The sequence below is a fragment of the Podarcis muralis genome, chromosome 3 (assembly GCF_964188315.1).
Source record: "Podarcis muralis chromosome 3, rPodMur119.hap1.1, whole genome shotgun sequence".
Taxonomy (NCBI): Eukaryota; Metazoa; Chordata; class Lepidosauria; order Squamata; family Lacertidae; genus Podarcis; species Podarcis muralis.
The window spans coordinates 60558374-60576845 of NC_135657.1; the positions used below are offsets into that span (position 1 = coordinate 60558374).

Here is an 18472-nt window from a genome sequence, read left to right on the forward strand (position 1 = left end):
AACCTTATATTTATCCTACTAACCTCCTTAACCTTAGCATCAGTCTAACCTATTTCTGCCCTAATACTGAAAATTAGAGACATTATTCACTTAGTTTTTTGTCACTTCAGTCTGTATGTTTATTAGGGCCTTACATGGTATTTTGTACTAAAGTCTGATGAAATGATGAAAGAGGAGAACCTTTTGTGAAGACAGATAAAAGTTTATACATGTGACTGCTAGAAAGTAAGAATTGGACTTTAATACAATCTCACTTGGCAATTATAAAACAAAAGGTCATCTAAAACCATCAAAAGTTCAAATCAAAAATAGCGGTAGCTTCCGACCTTTCAAAGATGAGCTTAATACAGTGTGTTTAACACAAGTGAGATTAAATGCTGATATGTCAAAAAAGTGGCAACTTAATCAGATCAATGAACTTAAAGCATTTGACTGTGATCCTTCTGGAACAACATTAATAGAAAACAAATTTTGCATACAGCATTGTGCAACACTAAAATTTAAAACAGTTGGCAACTATCTAGCATGCAACATGACCTTTTAATTACTCACACAGATAGCACACTAAGTTGTTATTCATTCAAAGAGAAATTCATAACATCAAGTGAGAGCATCCATTACCACATGTATAAAGCGAAACTGGTGGTTAAGGCAGCTGTATTTGATGTTCTCTCAGGGGTTGTATTGCCATGTGTAAGAACTTAGTATTTTCTGATTGGGGATAGGGAGAAGTGAACAAAATTGAAGTTTGTGAAGTTGTTTCTAACCCCAGTTGCATGTTCTAAGTTTACTAGGTTATTCATATAGTTCAAAGCTACTTTTCATTCCTTATGTATATGTTCACAGGACAACATAATTTGCATAGTTATTTTACATCTCTGGCAAATAAGTTCCTCTAACTTGTAATAGAATTTGTATTGTGCCAAGTCGAGGGACGCGGGTGGTGCTATGGGTTAAACCACAGAGCCTAGGGCTTGCCGATCAGAAGGTCGGCGGTTTGAATCCCCGCAACGGGGTGAGCTCCCGTTGCTCGGTCCCTACTCCTGCCAACCTAGCAGTTTGAAAACACTAGCAGTTCGAAAGTGGAAGTAGATAAATAGGTACCGTTCTGGCGGGAAGGTAAACAGTATTTCTGTGCGCTGCTCTGGTTCTCTAGAACAGTGTTTCCCAACCTTTTTTGGGCAAAGGCACACTTGTTTGATGAAAAAAATCTCGAGGCACATCACCATTACAGCCCCGTGACGTCAGCGCGCAGCGTCACGCCGGGAGGGAAGGGCGTCGGGGCGCTGCTGCTGCCGCCGCCGCTCCCGGCAGGCATGGGCCCAGCTGAGGCGGCGGCGGCTGTTGTGGTGGTGGTGGCGATAGCGGGCGGAGGAGGGGGCGGCGGGGCCGAGGTGGCCGGCGGCGGCGGGGGAGGCGGCGGCGGGTGGAGCAGGAGGGCGGCCGAGGCCGGTGAGGGAGTAGGGTTGCCCGGGGCTTGAGGAGCCGTCGCCGGGAGTTGCTGCTGCTGTTGTTGCTGCTGCTGCCTGGACATGCCGGCCTCCTCCTCGTCCGCTGTCTCGCGCTCCTCCCTTTTGCGCGCGCTGCCCCGCCGCCGCCCCATTGGCCGGGTCCTGTCAGCTGATCCTGTGTTATTTCCTGTGTGTGTGTGTGAGGGGAGAATGGAGAGAGAAACCTCGGCACCACCACCGCGGAGCCGCCCCCGGCTCGACGCGGATCCTCGCCACCGCCGCCCCGCCTCTCGCCGCCCGACTCGCCCGCCTCCCTCCCACGGCACACCAGGCAACGTCTCGCGGCACACTAGTGTGCCGCGGAACACCGGTTGGGAAACACTGCTCTAGAAGCGGCTTAGTCATGCTGGCCACATGACCCGGAAGCTCTTCGCTGGCTCCCTCGGCCAATGAAGCGAGATGAGCACCGCAACCCCAGAGTCGTCCGCAACTGGACCTAACAGTCAGGGGTCCCTTTACCTTTAAGTACTGAATATAATGATTTAATCCATTTGTAATGCAGGTTGGGGGAGACTAAATAGGTAAAGGTAAAGGGACTCCTGACCATTAGGTCCAGTCGTGGCCGACTCTGGGGTTGCAGCGCTCATCTCGCTTTATTGGCCGAGGGAGCTGGCGTACAGCTTCCAGGTCATGCGGCCAGCATGACGTAAGCTGCTTCTGGCAAACCAGAGCAGTGCACAGAAACGGCTTTAGAGGCAATTTTATAAATGCTGAAATTTGCGCATGTTTCCCCCCCCCCCCCTCTCTAGGACCACTAGCTCAGATTTGACATAACATTTTATTTACTATTATTAAAAGTAAATCTGTTTGTATGGTTTAACTATTTTTAAATGCTGTTATAAATAGTAAAACAATTCAGCTGTGTTAGTCTGTTGCAGTAAAAAAACCCAGTGCCTTGTAAAAGCTTAAAAACAAGACAATTGTTGCAGGTTAAGCTCTGCCTGTGAAAGCTTAATTCCACTGTTAGGCTTTCGTTAGCCTTTAAGATGCAACAAGACTTTGTTTTAAATATAAGGATTTTTTTAAAAGTACAGTTTTACTGCAGTTTTGCAATCTGTACATGGCAGAATTTTTAAAATCCTGCAAATGAACCCAGATATTTAGTTGATAACTTCTAATGTTGAAGGTATTGAATTAGTTTCTCAATGTGTCTTGTGATCATTAGCTACCAACAAATCCGCTTGCCGGCTCTCCAGGGGCAAGTGTTCCTGGTTGTCGAGAGAGCAGGATACATAGGTACACACAGTTCACCTTTCCTGAGCTGTCATTGTGCTGTGGTTTGCACAATAAACAGCAGAAACCTATTCTGAGAAACTCTTGTCATTAAAAAAACCCACAAATATTCTCCAAGCATCAGCACAAATTAGATAAGACACAGCTCTAAGCTCTCTGATTGTACCAGATGGTTTGGAAAAGAGGCAGGGTTTTCATTTGTGCCGGTGCATGGATAAAAAAAGAAATGGCAGTGATAACTTCGTTGCTCTTTCCCATGTGCAAATTAAAATATATTGTTCAGGTCCTAGCCTCTGGCACAGGAGAAAACAAGGTTGCTCCATCTTCCATGTGACAGTCCTTTAGATATTTGAAGATGGCTATCATACCTCCTCTCGGTCTCCTCTTTACCAGGCTCAACATACACATTTCCCTCAACCGTTCCTCGTAAGGCTTTGTTTCCAGACCCTTTATCAACTTGGCTGCCCTCCTCTGCGCAGCTTCCAGGTTGTCAATATCCTTCTTAAATTATGGCACCCAGAACTGGGTATGTACAGAATTCCAAGGCAGAATAGAGCGGTACTATGACTTCCCTTGATGTGGACATTATACTTCTGTTGATGCAGCCGAGAAGAGCATTAGCATCACACTGTTTACTCATGTTAAGCTTGTGGTCTACTAAGACCCCTAGACCTCTTTCGCATGTACTACTAGCAACCCAGTGTCCCCTATCTAATATTTGTGCAGCTGGTTATTCCTGCCTAAGTTTACTTAAAGAGCTTTTAGCCACCCCTCCTCAGGGAGGGAGGATTCTCAGAAGTGAGAGGGTTGAGGGTACAGATTTGGTTATCTGAAAGCTGACCCATGCCAGGCCTTGATGGGTTCCTATGTGTACCTGCCAAATCAGAGAGGCATTCCAAAGCTGTGTGGTCTCCTGCTTGAAAGAGCTTTGAGTGCTACACACACACACATACTCAGTATTTTGTTGTGAAGCCCATTTTTGTATTGCCATGTACATCCATTTATGATTTGGCCAGTGCTTGCTTTTTAGAGTCAAACAAACTAATAACTATTATTAATTATTCTTACGTTCCATCTATGCTCATATAATACTGTAGAAGTAAAAATACAGGTTCCAGCCCTGAGGTACATGCAGTATAAAACAAAGCAATCTCTAGAAACTGACTGAATGTAAGTATAATGTATTGTGAGGTAGATGAAGTAGATGAAGTTATTTAAAACAAAACCCGATTCACTTTTATATTAGTCTTTCATGGGCTCGTTACAACAGTTTTATAGGATTGCTTTCTGTATAATATTCTTATTCAAACACCATTTTTGCTGGTTCCTGTAAAGTTAATTAATGTGTTTCTTCTAATTCCTTGCACACCATTAGCCACAAACCACCTGGAGCATTGGAGAATTTATCTGCAACCATTTCCAGGATGAGATGAATGGTCCAAGACATAAATCCTCGAGACTGAATGAATGAGATACTTTTTTTTATTGTCAGCCAGAATTGCCTTTATAAAGATGCTAGTTTTTTAAGTGTCTTAAGAGGTAATTTCCCAATTTTACTATTAAATGGCTATTGAGAAAGATTTTACAAGAAAGATTTTGCCACAATGGCAAGTTGCAGGAAGCAGGGAGTAGAAATAAACTGACAGTTTTCCAAATGGAGATACGAAGGCAGGCAGTGGAGTCCCCCAAAGATCGGTATTGGGATCTGTTCTTGCTAACTTGTTCATAAACAATCTAGAGTTAGGGATGAGCAGTGAGGTTGGCTAAGTTTGCTGAAGGTATGAAATTGTTCCTGCTCCTTAAAACACAAAGAGATTGTGAAGAGCTCCAAAATTATCTCTCCAAACTGAGTGAGCAGTAAAATTGCAAAGGCAATTCAGTGTAAACAAAAGTAAAGTGATGGATGTTGGAGCAACAAAAATTAATTTCACATATACACTCATGGGGTCTGACCAGGAATTAAATCTTGAGGTACTAGTAGATAGTGATGTTTCACCTCCACTGTCAGAGGCAGTACAGTGGTACCTCGGGTTTAGAACTTAATTTGTTCTGGAGGTCCGTTCTTAACCTGAAACTGTTCTTAACCTGAAGCACCACTTTAGCTAATGGGGCCTCCCGCTGCCGCTGTTCTGCTGCTGCACGATTTCTGTTCTCATCCTGAAGCAAAGTTCTTAACCTGAGGTAATATTTCTGGGTTAACGGAGTCTGTAACCTGAAGCGTATTTAACCCGAGGTACCACTGTATGCCTCTGAATGCCAGTTACTGGGAATTGCAGGTGGGCAGAGTGCTGTTGTTCTCATGTCCTATTTGTGCTTACATAAAAAACCACACTGTGGTACTTATTACAGGAAAGGAAAAGAGTTAACAGGATATGGGAATGGGGCAGCATGTGGTGTGGGATTGCTGGGTTTTATTCTTAAATGAAGCTTTTTTGTTTGTTTGTTTGTTTGATTGTGTATGCGTGTTTAATCCTGACTCTTAGGATTGGAAGAGCAAACTGTCTAATTGCGTAACTGCAAAAGCAAGAAACTTGACAAAGAAACAATAACAGTATTTTTGAAAGTACGAATAGATTTCTTCCTCTATGGAATCCCTTCTATCTCTCATTCAATTGCCATTTCAAGATTACTGCCTGAAAATCACTGCAGGATGACTGGTTCCGAATGTTTTCAGACAAGAACATTAGCCTTTAAATCGGTATGTAAGCTGCCTTTTAAAAAATAAGTGAATGAGCTTGTGAAATAGCGTATTGGAAGCTCAGAATAGGCTCTTGTCTTTTAGAGGCACATCTAATTCAGAAACGGCATCAACATAATTGTCACGATTTTCATTTTAAAAAGAGAGCAAGAAATCTTGGCAAAAGTATAAAAACTTTCTGTTGGTTGCCTGGCTTGCAGCCTAGTGCTAAGTATTTTCTTCTTGGATTCCCCACCAAAGACAGGAAACTGAATAACAAGTAAAATGCATTCAGATTGCACAGGAGATGCACCTTCACTTGCACATGACTTAGATAAGGAATGGAATAAAGTACGACATTTGCCCAACAAATTCCAGGGAAGTAAGACATTAGATGTGGGGAAATCCAGATGGTACATTTGTTGATAGCCAAGTGGTACTTTTATTTTATTGAGAACCAGTATTCTGTTCTGCCCTTTCTTAATGTATGCCTTCTATGTCAGAAGTTGCTTGCTGGAAGTACTTTTACAACTTGTCTCTAGTTGCATGCCCAGGTGTTCTGAGCCCTATGACACACATCAAACAGGTACTACCCCAGATTGCCTTAGGAAGAGTGCTGTGGCAGCCAGCCCCCATCTGGGAGGGTGGGTGGGAGATCTGATGACTGAGGCGCTGGGTGGGAGGCCGGCATTCCTTTTATGCTCAGAGGAGATAATGTGTGGCCTTTGGGCATTAAGTTGCTTCAGGTAACTTCTGTTCTCTATGTTACTCACTATAGGCAGCGGTGTCCAAACTTTTTTCAAAGAGGGCCAGATTTGATGAAATTAAGGGCCGTGACAGCCGACCAAAGTTGTTGACCTTTTGTTAGGATTGAAGTTGTTGACCTGTTTTAATGTTATTACCCCAAAGTTGTTGACCTTTTTTGATTGAAGTTGGTGAGCTTTTTTAAGGGTTTTTAAGGTTTTTACCCCAGGAAATAAACTGCCACAGGGGCCAGATTAGACCAACCGTCAGGCCGAATTAGGCCCCCAAAACGGACTTTGGACGGACTTAGAGGATAGTATTGACTTGAATTCCTTGGAAAATATGATTGTCTTAAAATATCCTAGACTGCATAATATCCGTTTAGCTATCCTTATCCATTTAATATCCAATGAAATGTCCTTCTTTATATTTTTTTGCCGTTTGTCATAATCTTTACACTCTGTGTTGTGTGCAACATAGCGCTAGGTCACTTGTTTTGTCAGTGTGAGGATTTCTCCTTGCACAAGGGAATGTTCTCTACCTTTCCTCCTTCCAAACTAGAGGAGAAGCGGATCTGGGGACAGAGTAGTGCACATGGAGAGAGGAGGAGGAGAGAGAAACTGCCATTGTGCTGGCAGCAATCCTTTCCATAGCACTTTTATTTAGTCAAATACAGCCTGATCTTTTTCATGCTGAGTTCAAAAGTGAAGTTTTAAAAGTGTGTATTCTTGAAACTTTCGAAATATTTTTTAAAAAATGGGGATTCTGAGGAGGAACACATTATTCTACTGTTTTAAAGCCAGGGTAGACATTGTGAAAATGGCATGGGACGTTCTGTGAAACTGTGTTGCCGAAAATTATGCTTTGATATTAGGACACTGGCAAGTTGCGCTAATCATTGCAGTGGGAGAGGGGGAAACTAGATGTGCAACGCTCATTCTTTGGCTGCAGGCCTGTGCTTATCACAATGTCGAGTTCGGCCTTGAGGATGGGTATAAAGACAGTCTCTTGTTCAACAGCTGTATTGTTAGAAAAGGGATTTGAACTAGCATAGTTAACAGAGATATATATAAAATCAGAGGTGTACTTGTCTTTTTAAACCTCCGAAAGCTATATGTATAGAGAGAGCTTTCAGAGATTTAAAAAGACAAGTACACTTCTGATGATACATAGTTTTTTGTGTATGCTTTGGGATTTAATTTTGGGATGCTTATCTCTGAAGGGCCCTTGTAGTGAACCAGCTGCCTAACTTGTAGCTTATTTAATAGATACGTTTCTTCAGAACAATGCTTTTAATTTATTACCACAGGAAGACTTGGGAGGATGTAGGTTCCTGCAAAGGATCTGTATTGTGCACATGCAACAGAGAATGAGGAAGGAAAGGAAGGAAAGTTAAGGCCAAGAGACCCTGGTATCCTTTGCACCTAAGAGATGTAGTAAACATGCAGTTTCAAGCTTTCTTCTTTGTGTTGTAAAGCTTTGATGAGCGCAAAGGAAGTTTACATGTCCAAAAGTGAAATGGATCAGAACTAGAAATAATTAAGAAATGGCTTTCTCTTCCTGAGCACAAGCAGTGCCACCAGGCTCAGAACAGATGCCTTGTAACTTAGAAAATTTGTTTGGAAATGGTTTTCATGGTTATATATATATTTTTTAAATAAAATATTACACTGTTTAATATGATAATTTTTAAGCTGTTTATATCAGAGACAATAAAAAGAAATGTCAGTATCAATTCATATAAAAGTACCAACAAGAACATTCAAATTTCATAATAATTAAGTAAAAACAAAACTATGGGTTGAATCTTATAAAGTCATTGTGCAAGTGGAATAACTTCCACCAATGCTGTGGATCTCCAAAACATATCTGAGGGTGGGGGAGAAGGGGGAACTGAAGTTCTGTTGTGGGAGCGGACACCATTCTGCTCAAGCAATGTGTTTGTTGGGTACAACCCTATATATCACAGATAAAGCTGAGTGGTATACAAAGAATGAAACATTAAGAATCCAAATCTAGAAATGCTTGCATAAACATATGTTTTCAAGAGGCATTTAAAGGTCATGACTGTCTTCTACTGTCTCACATACTTGCCAAGTGACAGTCCTCTCTCTGGTCATGGAACAACCAGACCTTGAACTTGGCTTGATAGTAATGGGTGTGTGGGATGGCCTCAAAGACAGATTTGCCAGGAATGTGTGTTAATATTCTAGACCTTGAACTCTTTGCATATTTTTAGGTTCTCTATATTATTTCCCCCACCTTGTTTCCTTTAAAGGCTTAGGAACCACTTCTGGTTTTCTGCATGCATAGGTTCAGGTATTGTGAGTGTTTAATTGCTGTCTTCTCCCTTCTTTGCCTTGTAAAATATTAGAACTGTGAATATAGTAAAAGAAGAGAGCAAAGCATAAAAATGATACCGGTGGAAAGGAGCTATATTAGTGTTGATTTTTTAATTCAGAAATTGAATAAAGAATGCATGTGTTTCTCCCAACCTATTTTTTGATTATTTGATATTCTTCTCCAATACATCAGTTTAGTAATTTGGGTGATTTCCCACATCTTTAGTAACTATTCTTGTAAGGTTAGGACTCTTTTCCTTTATGAAGCTGAGCAATGCATACCCTTGCTCTGGGGTTGGGAAGTGGGCTCTCTTTTCTTGATCCACTGAACACTATTTTAAAGTTCCAGAAAGTGTAATTCAGAATTTATATAATGTTGCTTCGGGACTTAAGACTCTTTGTATAGGATGCTGAGATTCACCTGATCTAATGGGGAGGTCTGCCATCTAGTGGAATTGAAGTGGTGCTTAAATAGGAAATGGGAAAAATAGGCCCAGAATTATGAATGAAAACCTAGTTGCATTTCTTGAGTTTAAACTTCTTTGTTTTGTAAAATGCTTTTTTTGTAATAGCACAAATGCAGTTGCACAAGGCAAAGTAATGTTACGTTATTTTGTACCTTGGCTTGGAGGAATTACTGTATGTTGAATCAGTATGGTTGCCCCCTAATTATAAAGTGGCATCTGAGCCAAAATCCTGAGGCTATATGCATAGAGCACCCTTCACCAACCTTTGATGTCTTCCAGATGTGGCAGGCATATGGTTGGCAAAAGCCAGGATAGAGAAATGGGAGGGGGGAAACTGGTTTATAGTGGGATGAGATAAAGGGCAAGTCAGGTTGCATCCTGGCATGATGTTGGTTCTCATTCAAGTGAAGAAAAAAATGTTATAAAACATTATGAAATGACCCAGGGTGTGGGGGGGCGGGGCGGGGGCGGGAAGTCTTACACATTTCTGTACCCCATTTTGGACAATTATAATATCAAGAGTTGAACAAGAACACAAGAGCTAGATTCTGGCTTGAAGCCTAAGAAATGTGTTTGTTTGTTTGTTTTATCCTATTGCCCCATTGATCTGTGAAGCCATTGCCACAACTGGCAGGCTTGGTCTAGCTAACTTTCTGGCTTTCTAAACTGATCACAACTTGGTATTTCAGAGTGGAGGGGGGTGTTGTTGTTTGGTATACAGTTTCCTTTCTCTGCAATAATGATTTCCCTACATTGCAGTGTTGCCCCCAATACTTCAGATTCCACGTATTATATATACACATGACGCATAAGCAAAATAAAGTTAAAGGGATGCTCTCAGGGACGCCACGAGTTGCGGGGCAAAACTATTTCTAACCCTTGTTGGATCTAATCAAGACTGTAATGTTCCATCTTGGATTATTTTTCAGCATATTGGAAGGCAATGGAATGTTGGAACTGGGGGGAAATGGATAGAAACACAGATACTGGTAGCAAAAATCAAGAAAGAATAGGCTTTCTTAAAAGTTTCTGCATTATGAGTAGTGACACATTTCAAAAACAGGAGAATCTCTTAAACTGAACCAGTATCGATAAATCTAAATTTCATATTTGGACTAGAAAATTCTTTCCATATTGTCTGTTCAGCTATCTGTTTTCAGATTAATTGCTGCAGAAACCTATTGGTCATCCAGTCAGGAAACCAGCAATTCCGGACCATGTAAGAATTTCTGAATAAAGGAGACAAAATATCAGGGCTTTTCACTGTTGGCCCAGTTCCAGTTTTGTTCTGCTCCATCAGCTAGGTGGCAAGTTTTGTAGAGCTGTTCATTTTGCTTCTGTTGAAAACGTGATGTTTCAGAAATACTCCATATGTATATTTGTTTGCACATGTGTTTTATATGTTTATGTAAGTTTATGTGGTTTGTGTAATATTTACTTTGTGTGGCTAAGAATATTTGATGGCTGGCCTGTTTCCAAAGGTGTGTGAAGTGGAAAATTCTGTTCTGTTAATTTTGGACAGGTAAATTGTAATCACTTATAGATAATTTCAGTGTTAGATACTCATGCTATTGTTCCCATTTACTCTTTTTATATCCCTTTGAGTTGTACATCTTGAAGACTATACATTGAAAAGAAAAACAATGGAGGTTAAAATATAATTGTAGTGTATGTATTATTACCACAAATTATAACTAACAAAGATAAATTAGTTCGGTATGGTAACGTAGTTCTTGGTGTGCAGTATTGCCCATAGAAGATGATGGTGGAAAAAGCCCAAATGATTTTTAGTGTAGTTGAACTTTACACTTAGGCTGGAAATGCATATTATGGGGTAAACATGGGTTCCCAAGGTTAGTATTTAGGCTATATTTAGGTATTGTCATTCACTCATTTCCCCAAATTTTCTGCCCTTGTTATTTTGTGAAACAAGAATTAGACATAGCCTGAAAATTTGTAGAGTCAGCCAATATATTGCTTACTAAAGACTATAGGATCAGTCAGGTTTTATCAAAGTAGCCAGACAGAAATTGAGCATAGCATTATTTTTTGTTAACTGAAGTTTAATGAAATGTGAAGTATACCTAATCAATTGGGATTGTTCCTTTTAATAAGCACTTAGTTCTGCCCCACTGCCGCCGCCATGTTAGTTTGACTTTATCTGGAAAGTCTCAAATCTTCAAACTTCATGGAACTTTTCCCGTATTGATTTGTGTAATGCAGAATTTGTGTTTAGAACACATGTTCAGTTCACGTAATGTTGGCCAGTGGAGAAAGGTAGCTCAGGAAAAACTACCAACTTGATCTAATTCTAAACTGTCATTGAACCTGGAATTAATCCTTGGATATATTTTTTAATAAAAAAAACATATTTTGTTAAGACTTTACCTAATACATTACACACCCAAAACAAACTAATCTAAACAAAAAGAAAAAGAAAAACAGAGAAGAAAAGAAAAAGAAGACTTTGTATTCTTCTTTATCTAATCCTTGGAAAATTTTCTGATGGTTCACCAGAAGGGGCCTAAGGTTCCTGAAATGTGGATGCTGGGCAGGCACAGACCATAATAGTTTGGCAGTTCAGACAAAATGACAAACTGCTGAGGTGGAAAACTGCTGTGCACAAGGGATAGAGAAAGCAGAGTCTTGAGGTCCTGTACAACTCATTTACAGAAACCAAGCAAGCCGTGTGTGGTGAGGGTTTTTGAAACAGCTCCAACTCCCACACCAGAGAGGGTGAGCCTTGGTTGCCAGAGCAGCTTGAAGAGGCTGACACTGCTCCCTCCTGCATATAAAAAGGAAGATGGGTTGGGAGAAGCGAGAGCAACAGCAATACTGTACCAAAAGGAGCTTTGAAACAACCACCACCAGCCGCAGCAAAGAAATCCTAGACAATGTAGACTTATGGTGGGACTTGATAAAACAGAGAGCTTTACATGAAGTAATAGCACATTGGAAAGACCCTGGGTGGAGGAAAAATACATAAGTAAAACATAACAGTAATCTAAAATGTCATTAAGCCTCATTAAGCCTGTATGACGAGAAGATATTTCACCACCTCTAACAAAGAGCCTCACTAAGCTTTCTCTGTAAATTTGAATAGACTTGAGAAATAGGACACCATGTTTGCTATTATTTCTGAATGAGTAGTTGCCTTAACTTAACCTACTTCACAGGGCTGCTTAAAAAAAAATATGTGGAAAAAGAACCATTATGTTTCCCTTGGCTTACTGAAGGAAGGGTGAGGGGAAATGTATTAAATAGATATTCCATTGTTCTTTGTCTTGAAGATTCTACTTTCTGCCTTGCACTGTGATTGTGATTTCTTGTAGGTTAACAATTATTGGTAAAAGCAGTGGGCCCTAGCACTTAACTGTCTTGTGGATGGCATGCTTCAAGTCTACTAAATTTGCTTTTTCAGATGTAAGGCAGAAGTACAGATTTTCTTTACAAAACTAGTAGTTGACCTTATCATTTGGTGAAGTCTACTTTGATCATTTTAGAAATAGATCAGCTACACTGGATGTATGCCAGGAATCTAGAAAATTGCAAAAAAGCCTATGGGATCACTAAGGGAAATGTTTATGAAGACAAAGAGCTCTCGTTTCCAAAAAGCAATAACATTCCATTGTAAATGGAATTTCCCCGTTGGATGTAGGGGAAAAAATGTCTGTCAAAATTGAAAACATTTTTTTCACATGTTAAATGTGGTACATTAATAAGAATGTTTAGAATTTAGATTAACAAAGTTCTGAAACATATAATACATATAGTTTCTTCTGGTATTTCACAAATGTGGAAAGGTTTCTAAACTTGAGAAGGCACTTGTATAGGCTTGAACTGTATTGCGGGGGGGGGGGGGAATAAGCAAGTTCAATGCACTGGGCACAATTCAGGGTGTGTTAGTACTAGCATACAAGCCCTAAATGGCTTGGAACCCAGCTACCTAAAAGAGCACCTTCCCCAAAATCAACAGTCTTGGATCGTACAATTGGCAGGTGAGGCCTTATTGATAGTGCCTTCACAGGGAGCTGGCCTGGTTGGCAGTGACCCAAGATAGGCCTTTTCAGTGGCTGTTCCCTTTTTCTGGATTGTCCTCCCAGTGAGGTGCATCTAGACATTATTATCTTTCAGGAGAAATTTGAAAACATTAGTGCTACCCCGGCATGGCTGAAAGAGCCTGTTTCAGGCAACCCAGAGATTGCAGGCTGAGAATATTTGAGCTGTTTTTAGCTGTTTTTATCATTTCTGCCACCCTAGGCTCCTTCAAGAGGAAGAGCTGGATTTAAAATGGTCTTATAAATAAAGTAAAACTGCTTTGAGGTTGTTGGGGTTTTTTGTACAATCAAGCGGCATATAAATTTTATGAAAAAAATAAATAAAATTGTGGGGATTTAAAGAAGCATTAGAATAAGAAGGTCAAGACATAGAATAGTTTTGTTTTAAATACAAACACTTGTCTTGGCCTTTTAAATGACAATTTTTGGTTTTAGACCATTTAGATCATGGGCAGCCCACCTGTCATATTTGCCTGTTAACTCAACTGAGTAGCAAGAAGCGGGGTAATTGTGTAAGGGGAAAGGGAGATACAGTAAGGTGCAAAGGGGGAAAAGGAATGTGGGGAAGGGGAGCCCTGCCTACTAATCATCTGTGGCCCTGCTTCTACCCCCCCACCCCCCCGCACTCCCAATTATCCCTGAGGGATGGCTGCCCTCAGTAGGGAGGAAAAACTGCATTACCTTATTTTAGGTGAAAAGAATACACTCACTGCATATAAAGGTAAAGGTACCCCTGCCCGTACGGGCCAGTCTTGACAGACTCTAGGGTTGTGCGCCCATCTCACTCTATAGGCCGGGGGCCAGCGCTGTCCGAAGATGTCAAAAAGTTTGGCCATAGAGGCTTTGAATATGGTGCATGTTAATTAGAGCACCGTTTTACTTGCTTTTTAGAACTCAGAACAGTAGCCAAACTTAAGTTCAAAACTCCCCCCAAAAACCACACACATTTCCACAAGGCTCACATATCTGATGTATTGAACTGTAGGATGAAATTCCTTCGGCACTGATGCATAGCCAGTATTGGTGCAATGATATATATAATTTTCACATTAAGCGCTTTGGATGTGAATTACTATACTTCCTCACTTTTTTAAAAAAAGTAACGCATAGAACAAAAGAGGCAGAGGAAGCAGCCAGGAAGTACAGTATGAAGTGCTCTACATCCATGATCAGTTGCTTTTATTTCCTGGTGGTGGCAGCTGTGACTGCTTTTGAACAGGATAATGAGCCAGAATTTATTCACTTCATTTCAAAGGCTTTATTGCTTGCTTTTCAATCAAATGATCCTCAAGGTGGCTTACAGTATTTTGTAATAATACATAAGATGCAAGATGACAAATGATTGTGAATGATCTATTGCCTGTTTTATTGTAATTCTTTTTGGGGAATTTGCATTAAGATTAATATATGTGATTTGGGGTGCGGTGGGGGACTAAGATATGGTAGTGAGTGGTGGTCCATATTGTATTTCGGTGATCTTACGTGGACATGCTGCATTTTATTTACATTTTTAATGTATGGATTTGATTGTTTTATTTTGTATTGGTTTTAAATTTTGTTCACTGCATGGATACATTCATATTATTATTACAGTGGTGCCTCGCAAGACAAAATTAATTCGTTCCGCAAGTTTTTTCTTCTTGCGAGTTTTTCGTCTTGCGATGCACGGTTTCCCATAGGAATGCATTGAAAATCAATTAATGCGTTCCAAGGGAAACCGCCTTCAGACCAGGTCCGGGGACAGTCTCTCCCCCGACCTCTTCTGAAGGCTGGGGGGGGGGGGGGGAAACAAGGGCTTCTGAAGGCTGGGGGGGGGCTGGGGGGGGAACAAGGGCTTCGCTGCCGACCCCCAGCATTTTAAAATCTCACCGGGACACGGGGAGATTTTAAAATGCTGGGGGTCGGCAGCGAACGCTTCGCTGATCCCGGGACGGCAGGCAGATCTGCACCGCCATCCAGAGCGGGGCGGGACTTAGCGCCCCGCTCGGGATGGCGGCACAGATCTGCCTGCAGTCCCGGGACGGCAGACAGCTCTGCGCCGCCATCCCGAGCGGGGCGGGACTTAGCACCCTGCTCGGGATGGTGGCGCAGATCTGCCTGCAATCCCGCGACTGCAGGCAGCTTTGCGCGGCCATCTGGAGCGGGGCGGGCTTCGCCCCCGGCTCCCGATGGCCGCTCAGAGCTGCGCTGATCCCGGGACGGCAGACAGCTCTGCGCCGCCATCCCGAGCGGGGCGGGACTTAGCACCCCGCTCGGGATGGTGGCGCAGATCTGCCTGCAATCCCGCGACTGCAGGCAGCTTTGCGCGGCCATCTGGAGCGGGGCGGGCTTCGCCCCCGGCTCCCGATGGCCACGCAGAGCTGCGCTGATCCCGGGACGGCAGACAGCTCTGCGCCGCCATCCCGAGCGGGGCGGGACTTAGCACCCCGCTCGGGATGGTGGCGCAGATCTGCCTGCAATCCCGTGACTGCAGGCAGCTTTGCGCGGCCATCTGGAGCGGGGCGGGCTTCGCCCCCGGCTCCCGATGGCCGCGCAGAGCTGCGCTGATCCCGGGACGGCAGACAGCTCTGCGCCGCCATCCCGAGCGGGGCGGGACTTAGCACCCCGCTCGGGATGGTGGCGCAGATCTGCCTGCAATCCCGCGACTGCAGGCAGCTTTGCGCGGCCATCTGGAGCGGGGCGGGCTTCGCCCCCGGCTCCCGATGGCCGCGCAGAGCTGCGCTGATCCCGGGACGGCAGACAGCTCTGCGCCGCCATCCCGAGCGGGGCGGGACTTAGCACCCCGCTCGGGATGGTGGCGCAGATCTGCCTGCAATCCCGCGACTGCAGGCAGCTTTGCGCGGCCATCTGGAGCGGGGCGGGCTTCGCCCCCGGCTCCCGATGGCCGCCCAGAGCTGCGCTGATCCCGGGACGGCAGACAGCTCTGCGCCGCCATCCCGAGCGGGGCGGGACTTAGCACCCCGCTCGGGATGGTGGCGCAGATCTGCCTGCAATCCCGCGACTGCAGGCAGCTTTGCGCGGCCATCTGGAGCGGGGCGGGCTTCGCCCCCGGCTCCTGATGGCCGCGCAGAGCTGCGCTGATCCCGGGACGGCAGACAGCTCTGCGCCGCCATCCCGAGCGGGGCGGGACTTAGCGCCCCGCTCGGGATGGTGGCGCAGATCTGCCTGCAGTCCCGCGACTGCAGGCAGCTTTGCGCGGCCATCTGGAGTGGGGCGGGACTTCTCTGCTGTCCCGGGGAGATTTTAAAATGCTGGGGGTCGGCAGCGAACGCTTCGCTCCCGCCCGCCAGCATTTTAAGATCGCCCGGGGCAGCGGAGAAGTCTCCGCTGTCCCGGGAAGGCAGGCGGGGGGGAGCAAAGACTTTTGCCCCCCGCCGGCCTTCAGAAGAGGTCCAGGACCTCTTCTGAAGGCCGGCTGTGGGCGAAAGTCTTTGCTCCCGACCGCCAGCAATTTAAAACAGGTCCCCGGAGATTTCCCTATGGGCTTTCGTCTTGCGGGTTTTCCGTCTTGCGAGGCATTCGTCTTGCGGGGTACCACTGTATGTGGTATAAAAATAGAATGGTTAAAATAAATATGTTTCCTATCTTCAAACTGTGGTGCACCCTGAATTGAGCAAAATTAGTGTATTGTTGCTTTAGAAGCAATAGCAGCTGTACAGGCCTTTTTGTCAGACTGGTGGACATTAATCTCCTCGCTAAAACAAGAATAAAAAGAATGAGGAGGATTTCAAAAGTACTGAAATAGGCTCCGCATATTGATCTTCCTTTTCTTCCTTCAGGCAAGACATCTCAAAGTCCCTTGTAAAGCTTCATCTGACTGCAGTTTTTAAAGCTGCTAACTGTAGACATAAATAGCTGTCGCCCGCATTTGATGAAACGCTGTTGATGAACATGACAGTGTGTCCCCTAAGGAAAGTTTTTATTGACTCAGATCAAGGGAACATGGAAGCTGAGATTGGCATCAACGTGGTGGTACATTTATCCAGCTCTGTCAAGAGCTACCATTGCCATAGCAGGTGACCTTTGCAGCTGTGCTCTGCTGCCCCTTGTGGTGAGCTGCTCTGGCTGCAGATTGAATCTCTTGCTCTGACTTCTTGTTACTGAAAACTCACTCAGCGCTGTTCTCATCTGCCTGTTGTTATTCCTGGCTCTTTTTCTTCCTACAAACCACACTTCATGGTGTTACATTGTCAAGAGCTTGACAGGGAAAATTAAGAAGCATCCATTTGAAAGACCAGGTTTACCTGGGTGAGAACTTCACATCACAGGAGCAGTTTGCATGTCATAGAATCATAGATTCCTAGATTGTAGATTTAGAAGAGACCCTGGGAATCATTCTAGTCCAGCCCCCTGCAATGGAGGAACAGCTGTCCCATACCGGGATCAGACCTGCAACCTTGACATTATCGGCACCATTCTCTTACCAACTGAGCTATCTACAACTTCAATGTAAGATACTGGAGTGGGTGTGTTCAGCTAATGTAGAAAATAAAAGTCATTTTTTTGTGAATAAAAGGAAAATGCCAAGAACTGCCTTGTCTGGGCTTGCATTAGATTGTCTATGTATAGGCAAGCACACTCAGTGAACTGTTTTGTCCTTTTGTTGGGCTATTGTAATGGTTTTATTGTAGTGGTAGTGGGAGTCGGCTATTGTTCTTGTTGTTTTTTATAATGTTTTTTGTGTTTTTATCTTGTGAACTGCCTTGAGATCTACAGATGAAGGGCAGTATACAAATTATTATTATTAATTAATAAATAATAATAATAATTTCTAGAGTCATGCTTAGGCCCATTTCTAATGGATTCCTGGGGATTGGTGCTTCCTGCTGCCCATCATAGTGGCCCTCCATTTTGTCCATTGCCTGGCAACGCCAGGATCATGTTTGCAAGATGTAAAACAATTTTTTAAAATGAGGATTTAGGTCACAGGAGAAGGTAATAATCTAGTACCTATTTGCATGCAGAGATTTGTACTGCACTGTTATCTATTTGTTTTCCTTGCAGGTGCTTTTGTAAGTCTTCTCTTGTCCCCCTTCAACCAGTGAAAATATGGTCTTTTGCAAATAATTAATTTACATCATCATCATCTATTAATTAAATGTGTCTCACTGTTTCCCCCCCTTTTCCTTTTCTCCTTTTTTCAGCAAAGTTATCCAAATGTTCATTGACTGAAGTTTTTGCTATGTTCAGGAAGTCTTTACAGATGTAATAAATCAACATTCATAAAAATAATATACAGAGCAAATGTTCAGTTAACATAATTGACACAAAGTGTGTATCCTTCCAAAGCATCAAGGCAAGCTTAACAGCAGTTTGGATTCCCCTGAGGATTGGGGAGAAAACACTGTTTGTGTAGAGACAGCACTATTTCTGTATAGGCAGCTTGGTATGAAAGGAAAGTTCAGTAGCTTTTGCTCATTCATTGTGTCTTAGAAAACAG

At 43.3% G+C, this 18472-nt stretch overlaps 1 protein-coding gene across 3 annotated transcripts in view; it reads left to right on the top strand.

Moving 5' to 3' along the window:
- Nucleotides 1-18472, top strand: part of NHSL1 (NHS like 1) — a 148259-nt gene that overhangs the window by 15522 nt on the left and 114265 nt on the right. The gene's annotated exons all lie outside the window — the stretch shown is intronic.